Below are 25,943 nucleotides of genomic sequence, written 5' to 3'. Positions count from 1 at the left end.
CCACTCTGCGTTCTATGTCCTTCAGGACTCAGCCAGCTTGGTCATTCATGGTACTACCCAACCACTGAGGAGACCTCTTCATCGTGTTGTGTGCCCTACCACCGTGCTAAATGGGATAGATTAAGAACACATCTAGCAGCTCAAAACTGGGCAGCCATGAGGCGCTGTGGGCCCATCAGCAGCAACAGAATTGTATTCCACCATAATCTGTAACCTCATGGCCCGGCATATCCCTCATTCTACCATTAGCATCAAACCAGCCCTGGTTCAATAATTAGTGTTGAAGCGCATGCCAGGAGCTGCACCAAGTGTATCTGAAAATCAGAAACCAACTTGGTGAAGCTACATCACAGGACTACATACATGCTAACCAGCGGAAGCAGCATGCTATAGACAGAGCTAAGCGATCCCACACCTAATGGATCAGATGAAAGCTCTGCAGTCCTGTCACATCCAGTCGTCAAAGGTGATGGACAATTAACAACTAACGGGAGGAGGAGCCTCCTTGAACATCCCCATCCTCAACGATGGTGGAGCACAGCATGTAAGAGCAAAAGACAAGGCTGACGCCTTCGCAACCATCTTCAGTCACAAGTGCCAAGTGGATGATGCATCTCGGCCTGCTCCTGAGCTTCCACCATCACAGAAGCCAGTCTTCAGCCAATTTGCTTCACTCCACGTGATATCAAGAACGGTAGAGCGCACTGAATGTACTCGACAAAGTGGTAAATTGGCCAGGTATGTCCAGTTCACAAAAAGCTGGACTAATCCAACAGCCGGTTACAACCCTATCAGCGTTCACTCCATCATCAGCAAAGTGATGGAAGCTGTCATCGACAATGCTATCAAGCGACACTTACGCACAATTAACCTGCTCACCGATGCAGAGTTTGGTTTCCGCCTGACCTCGTTACAGCCTTGGTCCAAACATGAACACGAGCTATATTCCAGAGGTGAGGTGAGAGTGGCTGTCCTCGACATCAAAGCAGCATTTGACCGAGTGTGGCAGCAAGGAGCCCTAGTAAAACTGAAGTCAATGGTAATCGCAGGAAAACTCTCCACTGGAGGGTGTGATATCTAGCACAAGGAAGATGGCTGTGGTTATTGGAGGCCAATCATCTCAGACCCAGGTCATCGCTGCAGCAGTTACTGAGGACAGTGTCCTAGACCCAACATCTTCAACTGCTTTATTAATGACCTTCAGAAGTGGGGATGTTCGCTGCTGATTGCACAGTGTCAAGTTACATTCGCAATTCGTCAGATAATGAGGCAGTCTGTGTCCACATGCAGCAAGAACTGGACAACATTCAGGTTGGGGATGATAAGTGGCAAGTATCAGTTGTACCACACAAGTGCCAGACAATGACCATCTCGAACAAGAGAGAGTCTAACCACCTCCCCATGACATTCAATGGCATTACCATTGTTGAATTCCCCACCAACAGCCTGGGGGTCACCATTGACCACACACTTAATTAGATCGGCCAAATAAATATTGTGGCTACAAGAGCTAGTCAGACGCTGGGTATTCTGTGACAAGTGACTCACCACCTCCTGACCCCCAAAGCCTTTCCACCCCCTACAAGGCACAAGTCAGGAGTGTGATGGAATATACTCCACTTGCCTGGGCAGTTGCAGCTCCATCAAAACTCACGAAGCTCGGCACAATCCAGGGGAAAGCAGGCCGCTTAATCAGCCCCCCTTCCACCATCTTAAACATTTACTCCCTCCTCATCCAGCTCAATGTGGCATCAAGGGCACAGAATGTCCTCTGGATGGGGGACTTCAATGTCCATCACCAAGTGTGGCTCGATAGTGGCTCGTGTTTGTCACTCACCACCTGCCGTGAGCCAGTCTGGCTTCTAAGTCCTTCAGGACTCAGCCAGCTTGGTCATTCATGGTACTACCCAGCAACTGAGGAGACCTCTTCATCGTGTTGTGTGCCCTACCACCGTGCTAAATGGGACAGATTAAGAACACATCTAGCAGCTCAAAACTGGGCAACCATGAGGCGCTGTGGGCCCATCAGCAGCAACAGAATTGTATTCCACCATAATCTGTAACCTCATGGCCCGGCATATCTCTCATTCTACCATTAGCATCAAACCAGCCCTGGTTCAATAATTAGTGTTGAAGAGAATGCCCGGAGCTGCACCAAGTGTATCTGAAAATCAGAAACCAACTTGGTGAAGCTACAACACAGGACTATATGCAGGATAAACAGTGGAAGCTGCATGCTATAGACAGAGCTAAGCGATCCTACACCCAATCGATCAGATCAAAACTCTGCAGTCCTGCCACATCCAGTCGTAAATGGTGATGGACAATTAACAACTAATGGGAGGAGGAGGCTCCTTGAACATCCCCATCCTCAATGATGGCAGAGCACAGCACGTGAGTGCAAAAGACAAGGCTGAAGCTTTCGCAACCATCTTCAGTCACAAGTGCCAAGTGGATGATGCATCTCGGCTGGCTCCTGAGGTCCTCATCATCACTGAAGCCTGCCTTCAGCCAATTCACTTTACTCCACGTGATATCAAGATTGGTAGAGCGCACTGGATACAGCAAAGGCTATGGGCCCCGTCACCATCCCGGATGCAGAACTGAAGACCTGTGCTCCAGAACTAGCTGCACCTCTAGCCAAGTTGTTCCAGTACTGGCATCTACCTGACAAAGTGGTAAATTGCCCAGGTATCTCCAGTCCACATAAAGCTGGACCAATCCAACAGCCAGTTACCACCCCATTAACCACCTCTCCATCATCAGCAAAGTGATGGAAGCTGTCATCGACAATGCTATCAAGGGGCACTAACTCACGAATAACCTCCTCACCGATGCCCAGTTTGGTTTCCGCCAGGACCTCTTGGCTCCTGACCTCATTACAACCTTGGTCCAAACATGGACAAAAGAGCTGAATTTCAGAGGTGAGGTGAGAGTGACTGTCCTCGACATCAAGGCAGCATTTGTCCGAGTGTGGCAGCAAGGAGCCCTAATAAAACAGAAATCAATGGGGATCAGGGGAAAACTCTCCACTGGATGGTGTCATATCTAGCACAATGGAAGATGGTTGTGGTTATTGGAGGCCAATCATCTCAGACCCAGGTCATCGCTGCAGCAGTTACTCAGGACAGTGTCCTAGGCCCAACATCTTAGCTGCTTTGTTAATGACTTTCAGAAGTGGGGATGTTCGCTACTGATTGCACAGTGTCAAGTCACATTTGTAATTCATCAGATAATGAGGCAGTCTGTGTCCAGCACGACCTGGACAACATTCAGGTTGGGGATGATAAGTGGCAAGTAACATTTGTGCCACACAAGTGCCAGACAATGACCATCTCCAACAAGAGAGAGTCTAACCACCACCCCATGACAGTCAATGGCATTACCATTGTTGAATTCCCCACCATAACATCCTGGGGGTCACCATTGACCAGGAACTTAACTAGACCAGCCAAATAAATATTGTGGCTACAAGAGCTAGTCAGACACTGGGTAGTCTGCGTAATTGACTCACCACCTCCTGACTCCCCAAAGCCTTTTCACTCCCTACAAGGCACAAGTCAGGAGTGCGATGGAATATTCTCCACTTGCCTGGAGAGTTGCAGCTCCATCAATACTCACGAAGCGCGATAGAATCCAGGGGAAAGCAGGCCGCTTGATCAGCCACCCATCCACCATCTTAAACATTTACTCCCTCCTCATCCATAGAAACATAGAAGATAGCAGCAGGAGTAGGCCATTCGGCCCCTCGAGTCTGCTCCACCATTTAATGAGATCATGGCTGACCATCAAATTCAGTACCCTGTCCCTGCTTTTTCCCCATATCCCTTGATCCCTTTAGCCTTAAGAAATATATCTAACTCCTTCTTGAATATATTTAATGAATTGGCCTCAACTGCCTTCTGTGGTAGAGAATTCCACAGGTTCACCACTCTCTGGGTGAAGAAATTCCTCCTCGTCTCCGTCCTAAATGGCTTACCCCTTATCTTTAGAATGTAACCCCTGGTTCTGGACTCCCCCGCCATCGGGAACATCCTTCCTGCATCTAGTCTGTCTAGCCCTGTTAGAATTTTATAAGTTTCAATGAGATCCCCTCTCATTCTTCTAAACTCCAGCCCAATCGACATTATTCCAGCCATCCCAGGTATCAATCTGGTGAATCTTCGCTGCACTCCCTCCATGGCAAGAACATCCTTCCTCAGATAAGGCGACCAAAATTTCACACAATACTCAAGGTGTGGTCTCACCAAGGCCCTGTACAACTGCAGCAAGATATCCTTGCTCCTGTACTCAAATCCTTTTGCTATGAAGGCCAATGTAGCATTTGCCTTCTTAAGTGCCTGCTGCACCTGCATGCTTACCTTTAGCAACTGGTGCACAAGGACACCCAGGTCTTGTTGCACTTCCCCTTCTCCCAATCTATTGCTGTTCAGATAATAATCTGCCTTCCTGTTTTTGCCACCAAAGTGGATAGCCTCGCATTTATCCACATTATATTGCATCTGCCATGCGTCTGCCCAATCAGCCAACCTGTCAAATCATACTGCAGTTTCTCGGCATCCTCCTCACAGCACACACGCCCACCCAGCTTTGTGTCGTCTGCAAACTTGGAGATATTACATCTAGTTCCCTCGTCTAGATCATTAATATATACTGTGAATAGCTGGGGTCCTAGCACCGATCCCTGCGGTACCCCACTAGTCACTGCCTGGCACTCGGAAAAAGAGCCGTTTATTCCAACTCTTTGCTTCCTGTCTGCCAACTAGTTCTCTATCCAAGTCAGTACCTTACCCCCAACCCCATGTGCTTTAACTTTACAAGCTAATCTCTTATCCAGCGCACTGTGGAGTCATGGCACAGAATGTCCTCTGGGCGGGGGACTTCAATGCCCATCACCAAGTGTGGCTCGGTAGTGGCTCGTGTTTATTCTCTCACTACCTGCCGTGAGCCAGTCTGGCTGCTATGTCCTTCAGGACTCAGGCAGCTCGGTCAATCATGGTACTATTGAGTCACTGAGGACACCCCTTCATCGTGTCCTGTGGCCCTACCACCGTGCTAAATGGGATAGATTAAGAACACATCTAGCAGCTCAAAACTGGGCATCCATGAGGCGCTGGGCCCATCAGCAGCAACAGAATTTTATTCCACCATAATCTGTAACCTCATGGCCCGGCATATCCCTCATTCTACCATTACCATCAAACCAGCCCTGGTTCAATAAGGAGTGTTGAAGAGCATGCCAGGAGCTGCACCAAGTGTATCTGAAAACACAGGACTATATGCATGCTAAATAGCGAAAGCAGCATTTTATAGACAGAGCTAAGCGATCCGCACCCAATGGATCAGATCAAAGCTCTGCAGTCCTGCCACATCCAGTCGTGAATGCTGATGGATAATTAACAACTAACGGGAGGAGGAGGCTCCTTGAACATCCCCATCCTCAACGATGGCAGAGCACAGTACGTGAGTGCAAAAGACAAGGCTGAAGCCTTCGCAACCATCTTTAGCCACAAGTGCCAAGTGGATGATGCATTACAGCTCCTGAGGTCCCACCATCACAGAAGCCAGTCTTCAACCAATTCGCTTCACTGACATGATATCAAGAACGGTAGAGCGCACTGGATACAGCAAAGGCTCTGGGACACGACAACATCCCCGATACAGAGCTGAAGACCTCTGCTCCAGAAATAGCTGCACCTCTAGCCCAGCTGTTCCAGTACTGGCTTCTACCCGACAAAGTGGTAAATTGCCCAGGTATGTCCAGTCCACATAAAGCTGGACTAATCCAACAGCCAGTTACCACCCCATTAACCACCTCTCCATCATCAGCAAAGTGATGGAAGCTGTCATCGACAATGCTATCAAGCGGCACTAACTCACAAATAACCTCCTCACCGATGCCCAGTTTGTTTTCCGCCAGGACCTCTTGGCTCCTGACCTCATTACAACCTTGGTCCAAACATGGACAAAAGAGCTGAATTCCAGAGGTGAGGTGAGAGTGACTGTCCTCGACATCAAGGCAGCATTTGTCCGAGTGTGGCACCAAGGAGCCCTAATAAAACTGAAATGAATGGGGATCAGGGGAAAACTCTCCACTGGATGGTGTCATATCTAGCACAAAGGAAGATGGTTGTGGTTATTGGAGGCCAATCATCTCAGACCCAGGTCATCGCTGCAGCAGTTTCTCAGGACAGTGTCCTAGGCCCAACATCTTAGCTGCTTTGTTAATGACCTTCAGAAGTGGGGATGTTCGCTACTGATTGCACAGTGTCAAGTTACATTCGCAATTCATCAGATAATGAGGCAGTCTGTGTCCAGCACGACCTGGACAACATTCAGGTTGGGGATGATAAGTGGCAAGTAACATTTGTGCCACACAAGTGCCAGACAATGACCATCTCCAACAAGAGAGAGTCTAACCACCACCCCATGACAGTCAATGGCATTACCATTGTTGAATTCCCCACCATCAACATCCTGGGGGTCACCATTGACCAGGAACTTAACTAGATCAGCCAAATAAATATTGTGGCTACAAGAGCTAGTCAGACACTGGGTAGTCTGCGTTAGTGACTCACCACCTCCTGACTCCCCAAAGCCTTTTCACTCCCTACAAGGCACAAGTCAGGAGTGCGATGGAATATTCTCCACTTGCCTGGACAGTTGCAGCTCCATCAATACTCACGAAGCTCGACAGAATCCAGGGGAAAGCAGGCCGCTTAATCAGCCACCCATCCACCATCTTAAACATTTACTCCCTCCTCATCCATAGAAACATAGAAGATAGCAGCAGGAGTAGGCCATTCGGCCCCTCGAGTCTGCTCCGCCATTTAATGAGATCATGGCTGATCATCCAAATTCAGTACCCTGGCCCTGCTTTCTCCCCATATCCCTTGATCCCTTTAGCCTTAAGAAATATATCTAACTCCTTCTTGAATATATTTAATGAATTGGCCTCAGCTGCCTTCTGTGGTAGAGAATTCCACAGGTTCAGCACTCTCTGGGTGAAGAAATTTCTCCTCATCTCAGTCCTAAATGGCTTACCCCTTATCTTTAGACTGTAACCCCTGGTTCTGGACTCTGTCGCCATCGGGAACATCCTTCCTGCATCTAGTCTGTCTAGCCCTGTTAGAATTTTATAAGTTTCAATGAGATCCCCTCTCATTCTTCTAAACTCCAGCCCAATCGACATCATTCCTGTCATCCCAGGTATCAATCTGGTGAATCTTCGCTGCACTCCCTCCATGGCAAGAACATCCTTCCTCTGATAAGGCGACCAAAATTGCACACAATACTCAAGGTGTGCTCTCACCAAGGCCCTGTACAACTGCAGCAAGATATCCTTGCTCCTGTACTCAAATCCTTTTGCTATGAAGGACAACGTAGCATTTGCCTTCTTAAGTGCCTGCTGCACCTGCATGCTTACCTTTAGCAACTGGTGCACAAGGACACCCAGGTCTCGTTGCACTTCCCCTTCTCCCAATCTATTGCTGTTCAGATAATAACCAGCCTTCCTGTTTTTGCCACCAAAGTGGATAGCCTCGCATTTATCCACATTATATTGCATCTGCCATGCATCTGCCCAATCAGCCAACCTGTCAAATCATACTGGAGTTTCTCGGCATCCTCCTCACAGCTCACATGCCCACCCAGCTTTGTGTCGTCTGCAAACTTGGAGATATTACATCTAGTTCCCTCGTCTAGATCATTAATATATATTGTGAATAGCTGGGGTCCTAGCACCGATCCCTGCGGTACCCCACTAGTCACTGCCTGCCACTCGGAAAAAGAGCCGTTTTTTCCAACTCTTTGCTTCCTGTCTGCCAACCAGTTCTCTATCCAAGTCAGTACCTTACCCCCAATCCCATGTGCTTTAACTTTACACGCTAATCTCTTATCCAGCGCACTGTGGCGTCATGGCACAGAATGTCCTCTGGGCGGGGGACTTCAGTGTCCATCACCAAGTGTGGCTCGGTAGTGGCTCGTGTTTATTCTCTCACTGCCGTGAGCCAGTCTGGCTGCTATGTCCTTCAGGACTCAGGCAGCTCGGTCAATCATGGTACTATTGAGTCACTGAGGACACCCCTTCATCGTGTCCTGTGCCCCTACCACCGTGCTAAATCGGATAGATTAAGAACACATCTAGCAGCTCAAAACTGGGCATCCATGAGGCGCTGGGCCCATCAGCAGCAACAGAATTTTATTCCACCAGAATATGTAACCTCATGGCCCGGCATATCCCTCATTCTACCATTACCATCAAACCAGCCCTGGTTCAATATGGAGTGTTGAAGAGCATGCCAGGAGCTGCACCAAGTGTATCTGAAAACACAGGACTATGTGCATGCTAAATAGCGAAAGCAGCATTTTATAGACAGAGCTAAGCGATCCGCACCCAATGGATCAGATCAAAGCTCTGCAGTCCTGCCACATCCAGTCGTGAATGGTGATGGATAATTAACAACTAACGGGAGGAGGAGGCTCCTTGAACATCCCCATCCTCAACGATGGCAGAGCACAGTACGTGAGTGCAAAAGACAAGGCTGAAGCCTTCGCAACCATCTTTAGCCACGAGTGCCAAGTGGATGATGCATTACAGCTCCTGAGGTCCCACCATCACAGAAGCCAGTCTTCAACCAATTCGCTTCATGTGGTAAACCACTGTTATACCTGTCTGTAAGTGTATGTGTATTCCACTAGGTACAGGTCTGGACATGCCTCGGCTGACTCCTCCCACTATTCCAGGTATATAAGTGACTACCTCCCAGTCCCTTAGTATTCTGGACGGGTCGACCACTCGAGACTAGACCTTCATTCTTTAGTTAATAAAAGCCTGGTTGTTACTCGCTTAACCTCAATCTTTTGGGTAATTGATGGCGCATCAATTTTATTAACTAAATTTTTTATAATGGAGAAGATCCTCACATCAGCATGCCTGGACCTGGACAGTCGGGAAGCGGACGCTTCCACCAAGTTCGCTCACTGGCTCATGTGCTTCGAGACATTCCTGACTGCCTCCACTGCGGTCGTAACAGATGCGAACAAACTGTCTGTCCTGATCTCCAAGGTGAACCACCAAGTGTACTCAGTCATCCGGGACGCGACCTCGTACACAGCCGCCCTCCAGCTCCTCAAGACCAAGTACACGCGCCCTGTGAACGAAGTATACGCCAGGCACCTACTGGGGAGTCGCAAGCAACAACCTGGGGTATCGACTGAGGAATACCTCCAAGCTCTGTCCGTGCTTGGCCGGGCCTGTGGGTGTAAGGCGGTAACGCCCACTACGTACACGGAGGAACTGATCCGGGATGCCTTCGTAGCGGGCCACAGGTCCAACTACACCCGACAGCGACTGCTGGAGCAGAGTGACCTCACCCTCGACAAAGCCTCCAAAATTGCACTAACGCTGGACGCAGCCTACCGGGGCATGGATGCCTACTCCTCTGCACCGTGGACGCCGCGGGGAACGACAACCTAGGACAGTCCCATAGCACCGTGCCACCCCAGCCACAGCCCAACGACGGCCCAACTACCGCAGCAGTGTCCCAAAGCCAGACGGCAGTATCCCAAGGCCAGAAATGCTACTTCTGTGGCCAGGCCAAACACCCCAGAGCGCGCTGCCCGGCGAAGAATGCGACCTGCTCGGGCTGCGGGAAAAAGAGACACTACGCCAGCGTCTGCAAGGCCAAAGCCACCCCGAACGCCAGCAGCGCCGCGTGTGGGCCGTGCGGGCCGCCATCTTGGGCCTCCGCAGCCATGTGCGAACCACCGCAGCAGCAGCCATCTTGGACGACTCCAGCCACATGGGAATCATGGACGCCGCCATCTTGGACACCAGCCGGGACGCAGCAGGCCGCCAAACCCCCCCCATCTGATACCCGCAGCGACACACCGACCCCTACGCTGGCCTCTGTTACGCTGGACCAAACGAGACCGCACCAACTAGCTCGGTCCAAAATGGACGTTAAGGTAAACGGCCATGCAATAAACTGCCTTTTTGACTCCGGGAGCACAGAGAGCTTCATCCACCCCGACACGGTGCGGCGTTGCTCTCTCCCAGTCCTGCCTGCGCACCAGCGGATTTCTATGGCCTCCGAGTCCCAGTCAGTGGACATTGGTGGCTACTGCGTGGTGACACTAGTAGTAGACGGGACTGTGTTCAATAATTTTAAACTCCTGGTCCTGCCCGACCTCTGCGCTGCCGTTCTACTGGGGTTGGATTTCCAGTGCCACCTCAAAAGCGTTACGATGGCGTACGGTGGCCCCCTCCCCCCACTCACAGTCCGCAGCCAGCAGCCTCCAAATTGCCCGCCGCGCATCAGATGCAACCTCTCCACACTCAGAGTCCCACCCCCCCCACTGTTTGCTAACCTCACCCCCGACTGTAAGCCCATCGCCACAAAGAGCAGGCGATACAGTGCCGGGGACAGGGTTTTCATCAAAACCGAAGTGGAGCGGCTCCTGAAGGAGGGGATTATTGAGGGCAGCTCCAGCCCCTGGCGAGCCCAGGTTGTGGTCGTTAAGACCGGCGAAAAACAACGCCTAGTCATCGACTACAGCCAAACAATAAACTGCTACACCCTGCTGGACGCCTACCCACTCCCCCGCATAGCTGACATGGTCAACCTGATCGCGCAGTACCGCGTCTTTTCGACCATTGACCTGAAATCAGCGTACCACCAGCTCCCCATCCGCCCTGAAGACCGCCAGTATACTGCTTTTGAGGCAAACGGCCGCCTCTATCACTTCCTTAGGGTTCCCTTTGGCGTTCTTCCAAAGGGAGATGGACCGGATGGTCGATCAAAACGCGCTGCAGGCCACTTTCCCTTACCTAGACAATGTGACCATCTGCGGCCATGACTTGCAGGACCATGACGCAAACCTCGAGAAATTCCTCCACACCGCCCAACTCCTGAACCTGACATATAACAAGGAGAAGTGCATATTCCGCACAGACCGCCTCGCCATCCTTGGCTGTGTTGTGGAAAAACATAGAAACATAGAGATAGGAACAGGAGTAGGCCATTCGGCCCTTCGAGCCTGCTCCGCCATTCAATGAGATCATGGCTGATCTTCGTCTGAGATCATAGCTGATCTTACCAGTTCAGTACCCCGTCCCCGCCTTTTCTCCGTAACCCTTAATCCCCTTAGCCTTCAGAAATATATCCAATTCTCTCTTGAAAATATTTATTGAATTAGCCTTCACAGCCCTCTGTGGCAGGGAATTCCACAGGCTCACCACTCTTTGAGTGAAGAAATTCTTCCTCATCTCTGTTTTAAATGATTTGCCCGCTATTTTTAGACTGTGGCCCCTGGTTCTGTGCTCCCCGGCCATTGGAAACATTCTCTCTGAATTCAGCCTGTCCAGGCCTGCCATAATTTTATATGTTTCGATGAGATCCCCTCTCAATCTTCTAAACTCCAGTGAGTACAAGCCCAAACTATTTAATCTCTCTTCGTAGGTCATTCCCGCCATTCCAGGTATCAGCCTGGTGAATCGCCGTTGCACTCTTTCCATGGCAAGAACATCCTTCCGCAGATGGGGTGACCAAAACTGTACACAATACTCCAGATGCGGTCTCACCAGCACCTTGTACAGCTGTAGTAAGGTATCCCTATTCCTATACTCGAACCCCCTTGATATGAAGGCCAACATACCATTTGCCTTCTTAATCGCCTGTTGCACCTGCATGCTCTCCTTCAGTGACTGGTGCACAAGAACACCCAGGTCCCTCTGCACTTCCCCATCTCCCAATCTATTGCCATTTAGATAATAATCTACCCTCCTGTTTTTACCCCCAAAGTGGATAACCTCGCATTTATCCACATTATAGTGCATCTGCCACGTATCCGCCCATTCCCCCAACCTGTCCAAATCGCACTGTAGCCTCCTGACATCCTCATCAGAGCCCACCCCTCCTCCTAGTTTAGTGTCGTCAGCGAATTTGGAAATATTGCATCCAATTCCCTGATCCAGATCATTTATATATATTGTGAACAGCTGGGTCATCGGGGTCATCGGTCCCGACCCGGACCGGATGCGTCCCCTTATGGAACTCCCACTGCCCCACTGCCTAAAAGCTCTGAAGAGGTGCCTAGGGTTTTTTTCCTACTACGCTCAGTGGGTCCCCTACTATGCAGACAAAGCCCGTCCGCTGATCAAGTCCACCTCTTTTCCCCTGACGGCAGAGGCCCGCTTGGCCTTCCACCGTATCAAGGAGGACATTGCCAAAGCCACCATGCACGCAGTGGACGAATCCATCCCCTTCCAGGTGGAAAGCGACGCGTCCGACTTTGCCCTGGCCGCCACCCTTAATCAGGCGGGGAGACCTGTGGCCTTCTTCTCACGAACCCTCCAGGGCCCGGAGACCAGACACTCCGCGGTCGAGAAGGAGGCCCAGGCCATTGTGGAGGCTGTGCGCCATTGGAGGCACTACCTGGCCGGAAAACGATTTACCCTGCTCACTGCCCAGCGTTCAGTTGCTTTTATGTTCAACAACAAGCAGAGGGGCAAAATCAAAAATGACAAGATCTTGAGGTGGAGAATCGAACTTTCCACCTACAATTATGAGATCTTGTACCGGCCTGGGAAGCTCAATGAACCCCCAGATACCCTATCGCGTGGCACCTGCGCCAGCGCGCAGATCGATAGGCTGAGGGCCCTCCACAATGACCTCTGCCACCCGGGGGTCACCAGGTTCTTCCACTTCATCAAGGCCCGCAACCTGCCTTACTCCATCGAGGAGGTCAGGACCATGACCAAGAACTGCCAAGTCTGCGCTGAGTGCAAACCGCACTTTTATAGACCAGACAGAGCCCACCTGATAAAAGCCACTCGCCCTTTTGAATGCCTGAGCGTCGATTTTAAAGGGCCTCTCCCCTCCTCCGACCGCAATGTGTACTTCCTCAACATCATTGACGAGTACTCCCGTTTCCCGTTTGCTATCCCCTGCCCGGACATGACCAGTGCCACGGTCATTAAATGTCTGAACAGCCTCTTCACCCTGTTCGGTTTCCCCAGCTATATCCATAGCGACCGGGGCTCATCGTTTATGAGCGACGAACTCCACCAGTACTTGCTCGCTAGGGGTATAGCCACAAGCAGGACCACCAGTTACAACCCCCGGGGGAATGGACAGGTGGAAAGAGAGAATGCAACAGTTTGGAAGGCCGCCCTACTAGCCTTAAAGTCTAGGGGCCTTCCGACCTCCCGCTGGCAGGAGGTGTTCCCCGATGCGCTCCACTCGATTCGGTCACTGCTCTGCACTGCCACCAATGCCACCCCTCACGAGAAAATGTTTGTCTTCCCAAGGAAGTCCACATCGGGGACATCGTTACCGCCATGGCTGACGTCCCCAGGGCCGGTACTACTGAGAAGACACGTGAGGACCAATAAAACGGACCCCCTGGCCGAGAGGGTCGACCTCCTCCACGCCAACCCCCAGTACGCTTACATTGCGTACCCGGACGGGCGGGAGGACACAGTCTCCATACGAGACCTCGCACCCTCGGGGACCGCTGTAACCCACTACCCATTACCACCCCCCCCCCACGACCCGATATCCAACCCCAGCAGCCGGCACGCCTGAGCCCGTCACCCACGAGGACTACACTCCAGTGCATCAGCCTACACGGGACGCGACGCCGGAAGCTCCACCACCCCTGCCGTCGCCACGTCGATCACAGCGGCAGATAAGACCTCCGGAGAGACTCCAATACACGAACTTCTAAATACACTTCACCCCGCCGGACTCATTTTTAAACAAGGGGTGAATGTGGTAAGCCACTGTTATACCTGTCTGTAAGTGTATGTGTATTCCACTAGGTACAGGTCTGGACATGCCTCGGCTGACTCCTCCCACTATTCCAGGTATATAAGTGACTACCTCCCAGTCCCTTAGTATTCTGGACGGGTCGACCACTCGAGACAAGACCTTCATTCTTTAGTTAATAAAAGCCTGATTGTTACTCGCTCAACCTCAGTCTTTTGGGTAATTGATGGCGCATCGCTTCACTGACATGATATCAAGAACGGTAGAGCGCACTGGATACAGCAAAGGCTCTGGGACCCGACAACATCCCCGATACAGAGCTGAAGACCTCTGCTCCAGAAATAGCTCCACCTCTAGCCCAGCTGTTCCAGTACTGGCTTCCACCCGACAAAGTGGTAAATTGCCCAGGTATGTCCAGTCCACAAAAAGCAGGACTAATCCAACAGCCAGTTACCACCCCATTAACCACCTCTCCATCATCAGCAAAGTGATGGAAGCTGTCATCGACAATGCTATCAAGCGGCACTAACTCACAAATAACCTCCTCACCGATGCCCAGTTTGGTTTCCGCCAGGACCTCTTGGATCCTGACCTCATTACAACCTTGGTCCAAACACGGACAAAAGAGCTGAATTCCAGAGGTGAGGTGAGAGTGACTGTCCTCGACATCAAGGCAGCATTTGTCCGAGTGTGGCACCAAGGAGCCCTAATAAAACAGAAATCAATGGGGATCAGGGGAAAACTCTCCAGTGGATGGTGTCATATCTAGCACAACGGAAGATGGTTGTGGTTATTGGAGGCCAAACATCTCAGACCCAGGTCATCGCTGCAGCAGTTACTCAGGACAGTGTCCTAGGCCCAACATCTTAGCTGCTTTGTTAATGACCTTCAGAAGTGGGGATGTTCGCTACTGATTGCACAGTGTCAAGTTACATTCGCAATTCATCAGATAATGAGGCAGTCTGTGTCCAGCACGGCCTGGACAACATTCAGGTTGGGGATGATAAGTGGCAAGTAACATTTGTGCCACACAAGTGCCAGACAATGACCATTTCCAACAAGAGAGAGTCTAATCACCACCCCATGACAATCAATGGCATTACCATTGTTGAATTCCCCACCATCAACATCCTGGGGGTCACCATTGACCAGGAACTTAACTAGATCAGCCAAATAAATATTGTGGCTACAAGAGCTAGTCAGACACTGGGTAGTCTGCGTAAGTGACTCACCACCTCCTGACTCCCCAAAGCCTTTTCACTCCCTACAAGGCACAAGTCAGGAGAGCGATGGAATATTCTCCACTTGCCTGGACAGTTGCAGCTCCATCAATACTCACGAAGCTCGACAGAATCCAGGGGAAAGCAGGCCGCTTAATCAGCCACCCATCCACCATCTTAAACATTTACTCCCTCCTCATCCATAGAAACATAGTAGATAGCAGCAGGAGTAGGCCATTCGGCCCCTCGAGTCTGTTCCGCCATTTAATGAGATCATGGCTGATCATCAAATTCAGTACCCTGTCCCTGCTTTCTCCCCATATCCCTTGATCCCTTTAGCCTTAAGAAATATATCTAACTGCTTCTTGAATATATTTAATGAATTGGCCTCAACTGCCTTCTGTGGTAGAGAATTCCACAGGTTCACCACTCTCTGGGTGAAGAAATTCCTCCTCATCTCCGTCCTAAATGGCTTACCCCTTTTCTTTAGACTGTAACCCCTGGTTCTGGACTCCCCCGCCATCGGGAACATCCTTCCTGCATCTAGTCTGTCTAGCCCTGTTAGAATTTTATAAGTTTCAATGAGATCCCCTCTCATTCTTCTAAACTCCAGCCCAATCGACACCATTCCAGCCATCCCAGGTATCAATCTGGTGAATCTTCGCTGCACTCCCTCCATGGCAAGAACATCCTTCCTCAGATAAGGTGACCAAAATTGCACACAATACTCAAGGTGTGGTCTCACCAAGGCCCTGTACAACTGCAGCAAGATATCCTTGCTCCTGTACTCAAATCCTTTTGCTATGAAGGACAACGTAGCATTTGCCTTCTTAAGTGCCTGCTGCACCTGCATGCTTACCTTTAGCAACTGGTGCACAAGGACACCCAGGTCTCGTTGCACTTCCCCTTTTCCCAATCTATTGCTGTTCAGATAATAATCTGCCTTCCTGTTTTTGCCACCAAAGTGGATAGCCTCGCATTTATCCACATTATATTGCATCTGCCATGCATCTGCCCAATCAGCCAACCTGTCAAATCATACTGGAGTTTCTCGGCATCCTCCTCACAGCACACACGCCCACCCAGCTTTGTGTCGTCTGCAAACTTGGAGATACTACATCTAGTTCCCTCGTCTAGATCATTAATATATATTGTGAATAGCTGGGGTCCTAGCACAGATCCCTGCGGTGCCCCACTAGTCACTGCCTGCCACTCGGAAAAAGAGCCATTTATTCCAACTCTTTGGTTCCTGTCTGCCAACTAGTTCTCTATCCAAGTCAGAACCTTACCCCCAATCCCATGTGCTTTAACTTTACACGCTAATCTCTTATCCAGCGCACTGTGGCATCATGGCACAGAATGTCCTCTGGGCGGGGGACTTCAATGTCCATCACCAAGTGTGGCTCGGTAGTGGCTCGTGTTTATTCTCTCACTGCCGTGAGCCAGTCTGGTTGCTATGTCCTTCAGGACTCAGGCAGCTCGGTCAATCATGGTGCTATTGAGTCACTGAGGACACCCCTTCATCGTGTCCTGTGCCCCTACCACCGTGCTAAATCGGATAGATTAAGAACACATCTAGCAGCTCAAAACTGGGCATCCATGAGGCGCTGGGCCCATCAGCAGCAACAGAATTTTATTCCACCATAATCTGTAACCTCATGGCCCGGCTTATCCCTCATTCTACCATTACCATCAAACCAGCCCTGGTTCAATAAGGAGTGTTGAAGAGCATGCCAGGAGCTGCACCAAGTGTATCTGAAAACACAGGACTATATGCATGCTAAATAGCGAAAGCAGCATTTTATAGACAGAGCTAAGCGATCCGCACCCAATGGATCAGATCAAAGCTCTGCAGTCCTGCCACATCCAGTCGTGAATGGTGATGGACAATTAACAACTAACGGGAGGAGGAGGCTCCTTGAACATCCCCATCCTCAACGATGGCAGAGCACAGTACGTGAGTGCAAAAGACAAGGCTGAAGCCTTCGCAACCATCTTTAGCCACGAGTGCCAAGTGGATGATGCATTACAGCTCCTGAGTTCCCACCATCACAGAAGCCAGTCTTCAACCAATTCGCTTCACTGACATGATATCAAGAACGGTAGAGCGCACTGGATACAGCAAAGGCTCGGGGACCCGACAACATCCCCAATACAGAGCTGAAGACCTCTGCTCCAGAAATAGCTGCACCTCTAGCCCAGCTGTTCCAGTACTGGCTTCTACCCGTCAAAGTGGTAAATTGCCCAGGTATGTCCAGTCGACATAAAGGTGGACTAATCCAACAGCCAGTTACCACCCCATGAACCACCTCTCCATCATCCGCAAAGTGATGGAAGCTGTCATCGACAATGCTATCAAGCGGCACTAACTCACAAATAACCTCCTCACCGATGCCCAGTTTGGTTTCTGCCAGGACCTCTTGGCTCCTGACCTCATTACAACCTTGGTCCAAACATGGACAAAAGAGCTGAATTCCAGAGGTGAGGTGAGAGTGACTGTCCTCGACATCAAGGCAGCATTTGTCCGAGTGTGGCACCAAGGAGCCCTAATAAAACTGAAATCAATGGGGATCAGGGGAAAACTCTCCACTGGATGGTGTCATATCTAGCACAAAGGAAGATGGATGTGGTTATTGGAGGCCAATCATCTCAGACCCAGGTCATCGCTGCAGCAGTTACTCAGGACAATGTCCTAGTCCCAACATCTTAGTTGCTTTGTTAATGACCTTCAGAAGTGGGGATGTTCGCTACTGATTGCACAGTGTCAAGTTACATTCGCAATTCATCAGATAATGAGGCAGTCTGTGTCCAGCACGACCTGGACAACATTGAGGTTGGGGATGATAAGTGGCAAGTAACATTTGTGCCACACAAGTGCCAGACAATGACCATCTCCAACAAGAGAGAGTCTAACCACCACCCCATGACAATCAATGGCATTACCATTGTTGATTTCACCACCATCAACATCCTGGGGGTCACCATTGACCAGGAACTTAACTAGATCAGCCAAATAAATATTGTGGCTACAAGAGCTAGTCAGACACTGGGTAGTCTGCGTTAGTGACTCACCACCTCCTGACTCCCCAGAACCTTTTCACTCCCTACAAGGCACAAGTCAGGAGTGCGATGGAATATTCTCCACTTGCCTGGACAGTTGCAGCTCCATCAATACTCACGAAGCTCGACAGAATCCAGGGGAAAGCAGGCCGCTTAATCAGCCACCCATCCACCATCTTAAACATTTACTCCCTCCTCATCCATAGAAACATAGAAGATAGCAGCAGGAGTAGGCCATTCGGCCCCTCGAGTCTGCTCCGCCATTTAATGAGATCATGTCTGATCATCCAAATTCAGTACCCTGTCCTGCTTTCTCCCCATATCCCTTGATCCCTTTAGCCTTAAGAAATATATCTAACTCCTTCTTGAATATATTTAATGAATTGGGCTCAACTGCCTTCTGTGGTAGAGAATTCCACAGGTTCACCACTCTCTGGGTGAAGAAATTCCTCCTCATCTCAGTCCTAAATGGCTTACCCCTTATCTTTAGACTGTAACCCCTGGTTCTGGACTCCCCCGCCATCGGGAACATCCTTCCTGCATCTAGTCTGTCTAGCCCTGTTAGAATCTTATAAGTTTCAATGAGATCCCCTCTCATTCTTCTAAACTCCAGCCCAATCGACATCATTCCTGTCATCCCAGGTATCAATCTGGTGAATCTTCGCTGCACTCCCTCCATGGCAAGAACATCCTTCCTCTGATAAGGCGACCAAAATTTCACACAATACTCAAGGTGTGCTCTCACCAAGGCCCTGTACAACTGCAGCAAGATATCCTTGCTCCTGTACTCAAATCCTTTTGCTATGAAGGACAACATAGCAATTGCCTTCTTAAGTGCCTGCTGCACCTGCATGCTTACCTTTAGCAACTGGTGCACAAGGACACCCAGGTCTCATTGCACTTCCCCTTCTCCCAATCTATTGCTGTTCAGATAATTATCTGCCTTCCTGTTTTTGCCACCAAAGTGGATAGCCTCGCATTTATCCACATTATATTGCATCTGCCCAATCAGCCAACCTGTCAAATCATACTGGAGTTTCTCGGCATCCTCCTCACAGCACACACGCCCACCCAGCTTTGTGTCGTCTGCAAACTTGGAGATATTACATCTAGTTCCCTCGTCTAGATCATTAATATATATTGTGAACAGCTGGGGTCCTAGCACCGATCCCTGCGGTACCCCACTAGTCACTGCCTGCCACTCGGAAAAAGAGCCGTTTATTCCAACTCTTTGCTTCCTGTCTGCCAACCAGTTCTCTATCCAAGTCAGTACCTTACCCCCAATCCCATGTGCTTTAACTTTACACGCTAATCTCTTATCCAGCGCACTGTGGCGTCATGGCACAGAATGTCCTCTGGGCGGGGGACTTCAATGTCCATCACCAAGTGTGGCTCGGTAGTGGCTCGTGTTTATTCTCTCACTGCCGTGAGCCAGTCTGGCTGTTATGTCCTTCAGGACTCAGGCAGCTCGGTCAATCATGGTACTATTGAGTCACCGAGGACACCCCTTCATCGTGAATGGTGATGGACAATTAACAACTAACGGGAGGAGGAGGCTCCTTGAACATCCCCATCCTCAACGATGGCGGTACACAGCACGTGAGTGCAAAAGTCAAGGCTGAAGCCTTCGCAACCATCTTCAGTCACAACTGCCAAGTGGATGATGCATCTCGGCCTGCTCCTGAGGTCCCCACCTTCACTGAAGCCAGTCTTCAGCCAATTCACTTCACTCCACATGATATCAAGAACAGTAGAGCGCACTGGATACAGCATAGACTGTGGGCCCCAGCAACATCCCAGCTGCAGAGCTGAAGACCTGTGCTCCAGAACTAGCTGCACCTCTAGCCAAGCTGATCCAGTACTGGCATCTACCCGACAACATTACAATTCGTCAGAAAATGAGGCAGTCATGCAGCAAGACCTGGGCAATGTTCAGGTCGGGGATGATATGTGGCAAGTAACATTTGTACCACACAAGCACCAGACAATGATCATCGCCAACAAGAGGGAGTCTAACCAGCTCCCCGTGACGTTCAATGGCACTACCATCATTGAATCCCCCACCATCAAATCCTGGGGTTCACCATTTACCAGACACTTAACTAGACCAGCCACTTAAATACTGTGGCTGCAAGAACTAGGCAGAAGCTGGGTATTTAGCGGCGAGTGTCTCACCTCCTGACTTCCCAAACCTTTCCACCACCCACAAAGCACAAGTCAGGAGTGTGATGGAATACTCTCCATGTCCTTGGATGAGTGCAGCTCCAACAACACTCAAAAACCTCAACACCATCCAGGACAAAGCTGCCTGCTTGATTGGCATCCCATCCACCAGCTTAAGCATTTACTGCCTCCTCCACCAGCACACTGTGGCTGCAGTGTGTTCAATCTACAAGATGCACTGCAGCAACTCAGCAAGGCTTCCACGACAGCACCTCCCAAACCTGTGGCCTCTATCACCTCAAAGGACAAGGGCAGCAGGTGCATGGGAACACCACCACCTCCAAGTTCCCCTCCAAGTCTCACAGAATTCTGGAACTCCCTACCTAACAGCACTATGGGAGAACCTTCACAACACGGATTGCAGCGGTTCAAGAAGGCGGCTCACCACCACCTTCTCAAGGGTAACTAAGGATGGGCAATAAATGCTGGCCTTGCGAGTGATGCCCACATCCTGAGAATGAATAAATTAGAATTAAAACGTGTTTTTTATATATTGTGTTTCTTGTTTTTCTTAATTGTAACTTAATTTTGCTTTAACCTTTTCCCGTTCTTGTGTCCTCTTTTTCTATTTACTTTTTTAGCCTCCACAGTCATTCTATTCCTAAGTCCCAGAGATTTGTTCCAACAAATTTGCCTTCGGCCTCAATCACGCTCTGCTTCTACTGGGTCTGGGCCCTCCACCTGGGTTCACAATTAGAAAAAATAAACGGCAGAAAAGTCTGTAAACTAAGGAAAGGAATCAAAGGAAGACCAGTCAGGTCAACCCGAGTTTTTGATACAGGAGATGGTAAAGGGATGTTCTGCTGCTGATGGGAGAAAAAGACCCAAGGGCAGTGCTGGTGACATTCGAGCAGATCCTCCTCCCACTCATGAAGTGCCAGAGACTGGATTCTACATCAGTCGCATGAAGCTTTCCATGGCTATGGAAATGTCATCTAAGTACTTCAGAGGGACAGGGCCTTGTGTCCCCAATCTGGCCCAGCATTAACAGGAATGGTGACTAACAGAGCCAGAAGTTACCACTTGTGTCTCCAAAGAGTTATGGGTGAGGTAAAAGAGGAGAAAATGTTCTCTATAAATTTCCCCACTGTTTCAGCGTTGGCCAGTGTCTGTACATTGGTCAGCTCTGTACCATCAGCCTCTGGAGAGGAAACATAACAATAAACTGAATTTAAACAAATTGGATGTTAGAAACAAATGGCGTGATTCACTGTAAGCCCAGCTAATGGGGCCAACCCACTCCATAATCAGCAGTGGGAAAGTGAAAGTGGGAAATGTTGATACTCCTATTCAGTCCATGGCACAGCACATTCGTGCTTGTGTCCCGGTTATTACAGATTAGCATCTTCCTTCCTTCATTTTTTCCTTCCTTCCTGCAGGATCAAATTTAATCTGTCTATAATTCAGATCTTCCCATTAATCAATAGTTCAGTGCTATTTGTCTTTGTCCTGTTTGGTTTCCAAGACCTTTGTAATAGGCCTCAATATGTGTTAATCTGGAATTGACTGTTACTCCTCTGGAGCTGGAGGCACTCAGGATTAATTGTGGACACAAACATTTCTGACACATGTATCTGGTATGAATGCACCATGATCTGAGGAACCTCATTTTGTTCAGAATCCAGCTCCTCAAAGCTTTACATTTTCTGATTCTTTCCTTCACCATCTCTTGTGTCGAGTGACTGACTGTCTTTTGCAGCAGAGCTGCCGTTGCCTCCCTCCACAGGGGAACTCCAGCATTTCTCGATCTTTCACAGCACAGCAACAGGTGTGGGCAAGATGGATGTTGATGAGTGTGGCTGCACATGTCCTACCTCTTTGGTGTCACTCTCTTGTCACATGTCTAGTGCTGGAAATGCGCTGTCAGGAAATGCGTGACATCTGAAGGACAGCCCTGGTTTTCAAAGCTGAGCTGAAATAAAAAAATTGAAGAGGTCAAAGGTGGGAAATTCCTTAGGCTTGCCGTCACACACCCGCAATATTCCAACTGCAACCACAAGAAAATGATAAAGTAGGATGGGTGCGGACAGGGGTTCATCTCTAGAGGTTGTTAATGTACCTGCAGAGTTAGTGTCGCACCATCCCAGGGTCAGCTCCTGTGTTTGGGATGTTTTGTGCTCTCGTGCTGATCTCTGTGAGTATGCAGAAAGTATCTGAGTTCAGGCCAGTGCTGGGTATATGAAAGAAATAGTCAATGAAAGTATCAGTCAATGTCAATTAATGCAGAGTAAAGCTCCCTCTACACTGTCTCATCAAACACTCACAGGGAAGGTACAGCACGGGTTAGATACAGAGTAAAGTTCCTTCTACAGTGTCCCATCAAACACTCCCAGGCCTGGTATAGCACTGGTTAGATACAGAGTAAAGCCTCCCACTTTACATTACCATCTAACACTCCCAGGCCAGGTACAGTACAACTTAAAGCTCTCTCTAAATTGGTTGATCACACACAGCCAACTCAGATCCAGCATGTTTTAAATTCAGCGTACAGCTCCTCTGACACTACCCAATGAAGCACACCAGCTCAGGTACAGCATGGGATGAACTTAGAATAAAAATCCCTCTACATGTAAGTGTCAGGCAGTCCCAGGTATGATTAGACACTTTACAGCCTTCCGTACTCAATATCGAGTTCAACAATTTCAGATCATAACCTCGGCCCCCATTGCATTTTTACTTATATTTTTTATCCACACCTTTGTTTTGGCCCCCCCCCCTTTTTTTCTCTCCCACATGGCAGCTGTCTCCCATTCTGCCAGCGCATTTCACACCTAATCTAGAGCCGTCTTTTGTCTCCACTAGTCCTATCACCATCTCGTCTCGTTTTGAATAGCTCTTTGGGTTGAGGCGCCAACCTGGCGTCAAGTTCGCCTGGGCGCTGGTTTTTGCGCAGCGTTCGAAGCTGTAGCGATCGTCAGAAATTCAGTTGAAGTGCTCCTAGAGGGAGATGGGGCGAGGCTCGAGGCGCTCCGCGTCCCTCTTAGGGCGCTGAAACTGAATATCGCAGCGCAACGTGCCGCAGCGCCATACGCTGTGACACGGCATGCTGTGGTACTGCAGGCCTTCCTCCCACTGTTAAGGGGGAGGGGCCTGCAACAGCGCGAACCCCGATCGCGAGTGCCGGCAAAAGAGCCCGGTACCAAGGAGAAGTGCCGGGCTCTCGGGAAACAGCCGGCAATGCCGCGGGGGGGGGAACAGGAGGCCGGGGACGGAGGTGTTGGCAGGCGGCCGCTGAAAAAGCGGCCGCCCCGCACCGCCACCTTAACTTGCGCCTCTGCCGGCGCAAGAAGGCCCCGTGAACCGGGCGCGGGTAGCGAACGGCGCTACAGCGGCGTTCGCTACCAAATATTGCGTTCGGGGCGTGAATGGGGCGCTGCGCACACCGATGACGTCATCGGTGGTGGCGCAGCGCAAATGGCTAACGCCACCATTAGCGCCCCTGCTGAATATCGCGGGAGGCGCGGCCAGTGGCGCTACAGCCACTGACTGCCTCTTTAGGCGCTAACAGGTGGTGCTACTCACCCAATTTTTCCCCCAATGTCCCTTCACTTCTCTTTTGTTCTTTCCCAGCCCCAAACTGGCCTTTTAATTTGTTTCATTTCCTGTGCTTTTTCAGTCTTGACAAAGGGTTTCGACCTGAAACGTTGACTCTATTTCTCTCTCCACGGATGTTGCCTGGCCTGCTGAGTTTTTCCAGCATTTTCTGTTGTTGTTCCAGGTATGGGCTAGCTTTACATACAAGTTGAGCTCAATTGTACTTGTCGTATCAAAGGCAGTCCCTTATGGCATTTGTCGAAGAAGCACCCAGTCGATGGTTAGACTCTCACCTTGGCAAAATCCTGGACTGATGGGATCCTCAGTAAAGTTCCTCACCTTTACAATCATTGTTGGGGCTTCTTGTTTCATCCCGTCTTTGACATTGAGGGTCTTGGTCCCACCAGATCTGCTCTGTGAATCCAGCGACATTTCTCCAGTCCCAGTTAGTGTGATGATGATTTGGCTCCACTCTCTCCACCCTCCTGAGATACTCTTCACTACATGAAACATTTAATATAAAAATTAATATTAATTCTAGAATCTGTAATTGGAATACATTCGGTCTATTTTTGTTACTATGATTATATTTAATTTGAATATGTTTGTAATGAATGACATTTGGTTGAATTACTTACCTTAATATTAAATTGTTCTTTCCTTTCCCCTATTTATAAGGACTAAACTCACTGGCAGTGTCAGCTGCCAAGTCCAGCTCATCCCACAGTGACTCCCACTGATGCTGCGTAACCAGGGGCGTAAACCTGTCTCCAGGTGACATCACAAAGGAGCCAGGAAACATGTCACAAAGCAGCCCAAGCCCCTCCCACTCAAGGTATTACAGGGTCACATGACCAGTCTCTGCTCCTGGTGTGCAGTCTCACTGGGCATGAAAGCAGGTTGTACAATCAGTCCCTTCTCCAACCCTGGATATTACAGCCTCCTTTGTGCCTTGAAACAAGCCTATTCCCTGTAACAGGAAGGGTGCCACAGGCAATAAGTGGAGGGATCTTCATGGGTATCAAGTGGTGGGATCATCGGAGCACTGGTGTGCAGTCTCACTGGGCATGAACGCAGGTTATACAATCAATCCCGTCTCCAACCCTGCTCCCGTGTACTGAGACTCCAGTCAGGGAGCACAGACTCCCAAAATTACCACTGATAAATTATCCCTCCCATCTTCCAAATGTGAGGTCCCACTATTCAAAGGCCCCCATGTCTACCTCTTGCTTTATACACCAGAAAGTCTCCCCTCTCTTTATATCAGCCAGTGTGTCTCCCTCCTGCTTTGGCAGAGTGAGGCAGTTTGTGGGAATGTTGTTTGGGATGAGGCAACGATATTACATCCTCCTTTGTGCTCTGAAACAAGTCTATTCCCTGTAACAAGAAGGGTGTCATAGGCAATAAGTGGAGGTATCTTCAGGGTATCAAGTGGTGGGATCATCGAAGGATTAATTGGAGGGTGCATCATGGACAATAATGGGGTAAAGCTCCCTCTGTACTATCCCATAAGACACTCCCAGGCCAGGTACAGCACAGCTTAGGTACAGAGTATAGCTCCCTCTACACTGTCCCATCAAACACTCCCTGGGCAGGCAGAGCACGGGATAGGTACAGAGTAAAGCTTGATCTACACTGTCCCATCAAACACTCCCAGGGCAGGCAGAGCACGGGATAGGTACAGAGTAAAGCTTGATCTACACTATCCCATCAAACACTCCCAGGGCAGGTACAGTATGGGGTTAGATAGTGAGTAATGCTCCATCTACACTTTCCCATGAAACACTCCCAGCCAGGGCAGGCCGAGCACGGGTTAGATACAGAGTGAAGCTCTCTCTAAATTGGTTGACCAAGCACAGCCAACTCAGATCCAGCATGTGTTAAATGCAGCGTGCAGCTCCTCTGAAACTATCCAATGAAGCACACCAGCTCAGGTACTGCATTGTAAGAACACAGAATAAAACTTCATCTACATGTAAGTGTCAAGCACTCCCAGCTGAGGTATTGGCGAGCTTCACACACGGGTTAAGCTCAGGTCAACTTGTCACAGCAAAGGCTGAGCCTTATCGCAACTGTCAGACAGCTCCCAGTAGTAGCTGGTTAGACTCTCACCTCTGGAGTTCTTGGTCCCACC

This window comes from Somniosus microcephalus, chromosome 21, assembly GCF_052327205.1.
Source record: "Somniosus microcephalus isolate GS21.2 chromosome 21, FLI_Smic_1.0, whole genome shotgun sequence".
NCBI lineage: Eukaryota > Metazoa > Chordata > Chondrichthyes > Squaliformes > Somniosidae > Somniosus > Somniosus microcephalus.
The sequence above is the reverse complement of the archived record's forward strand: the minus strand, read 5'-3'. Positions refer to the sequence as shown.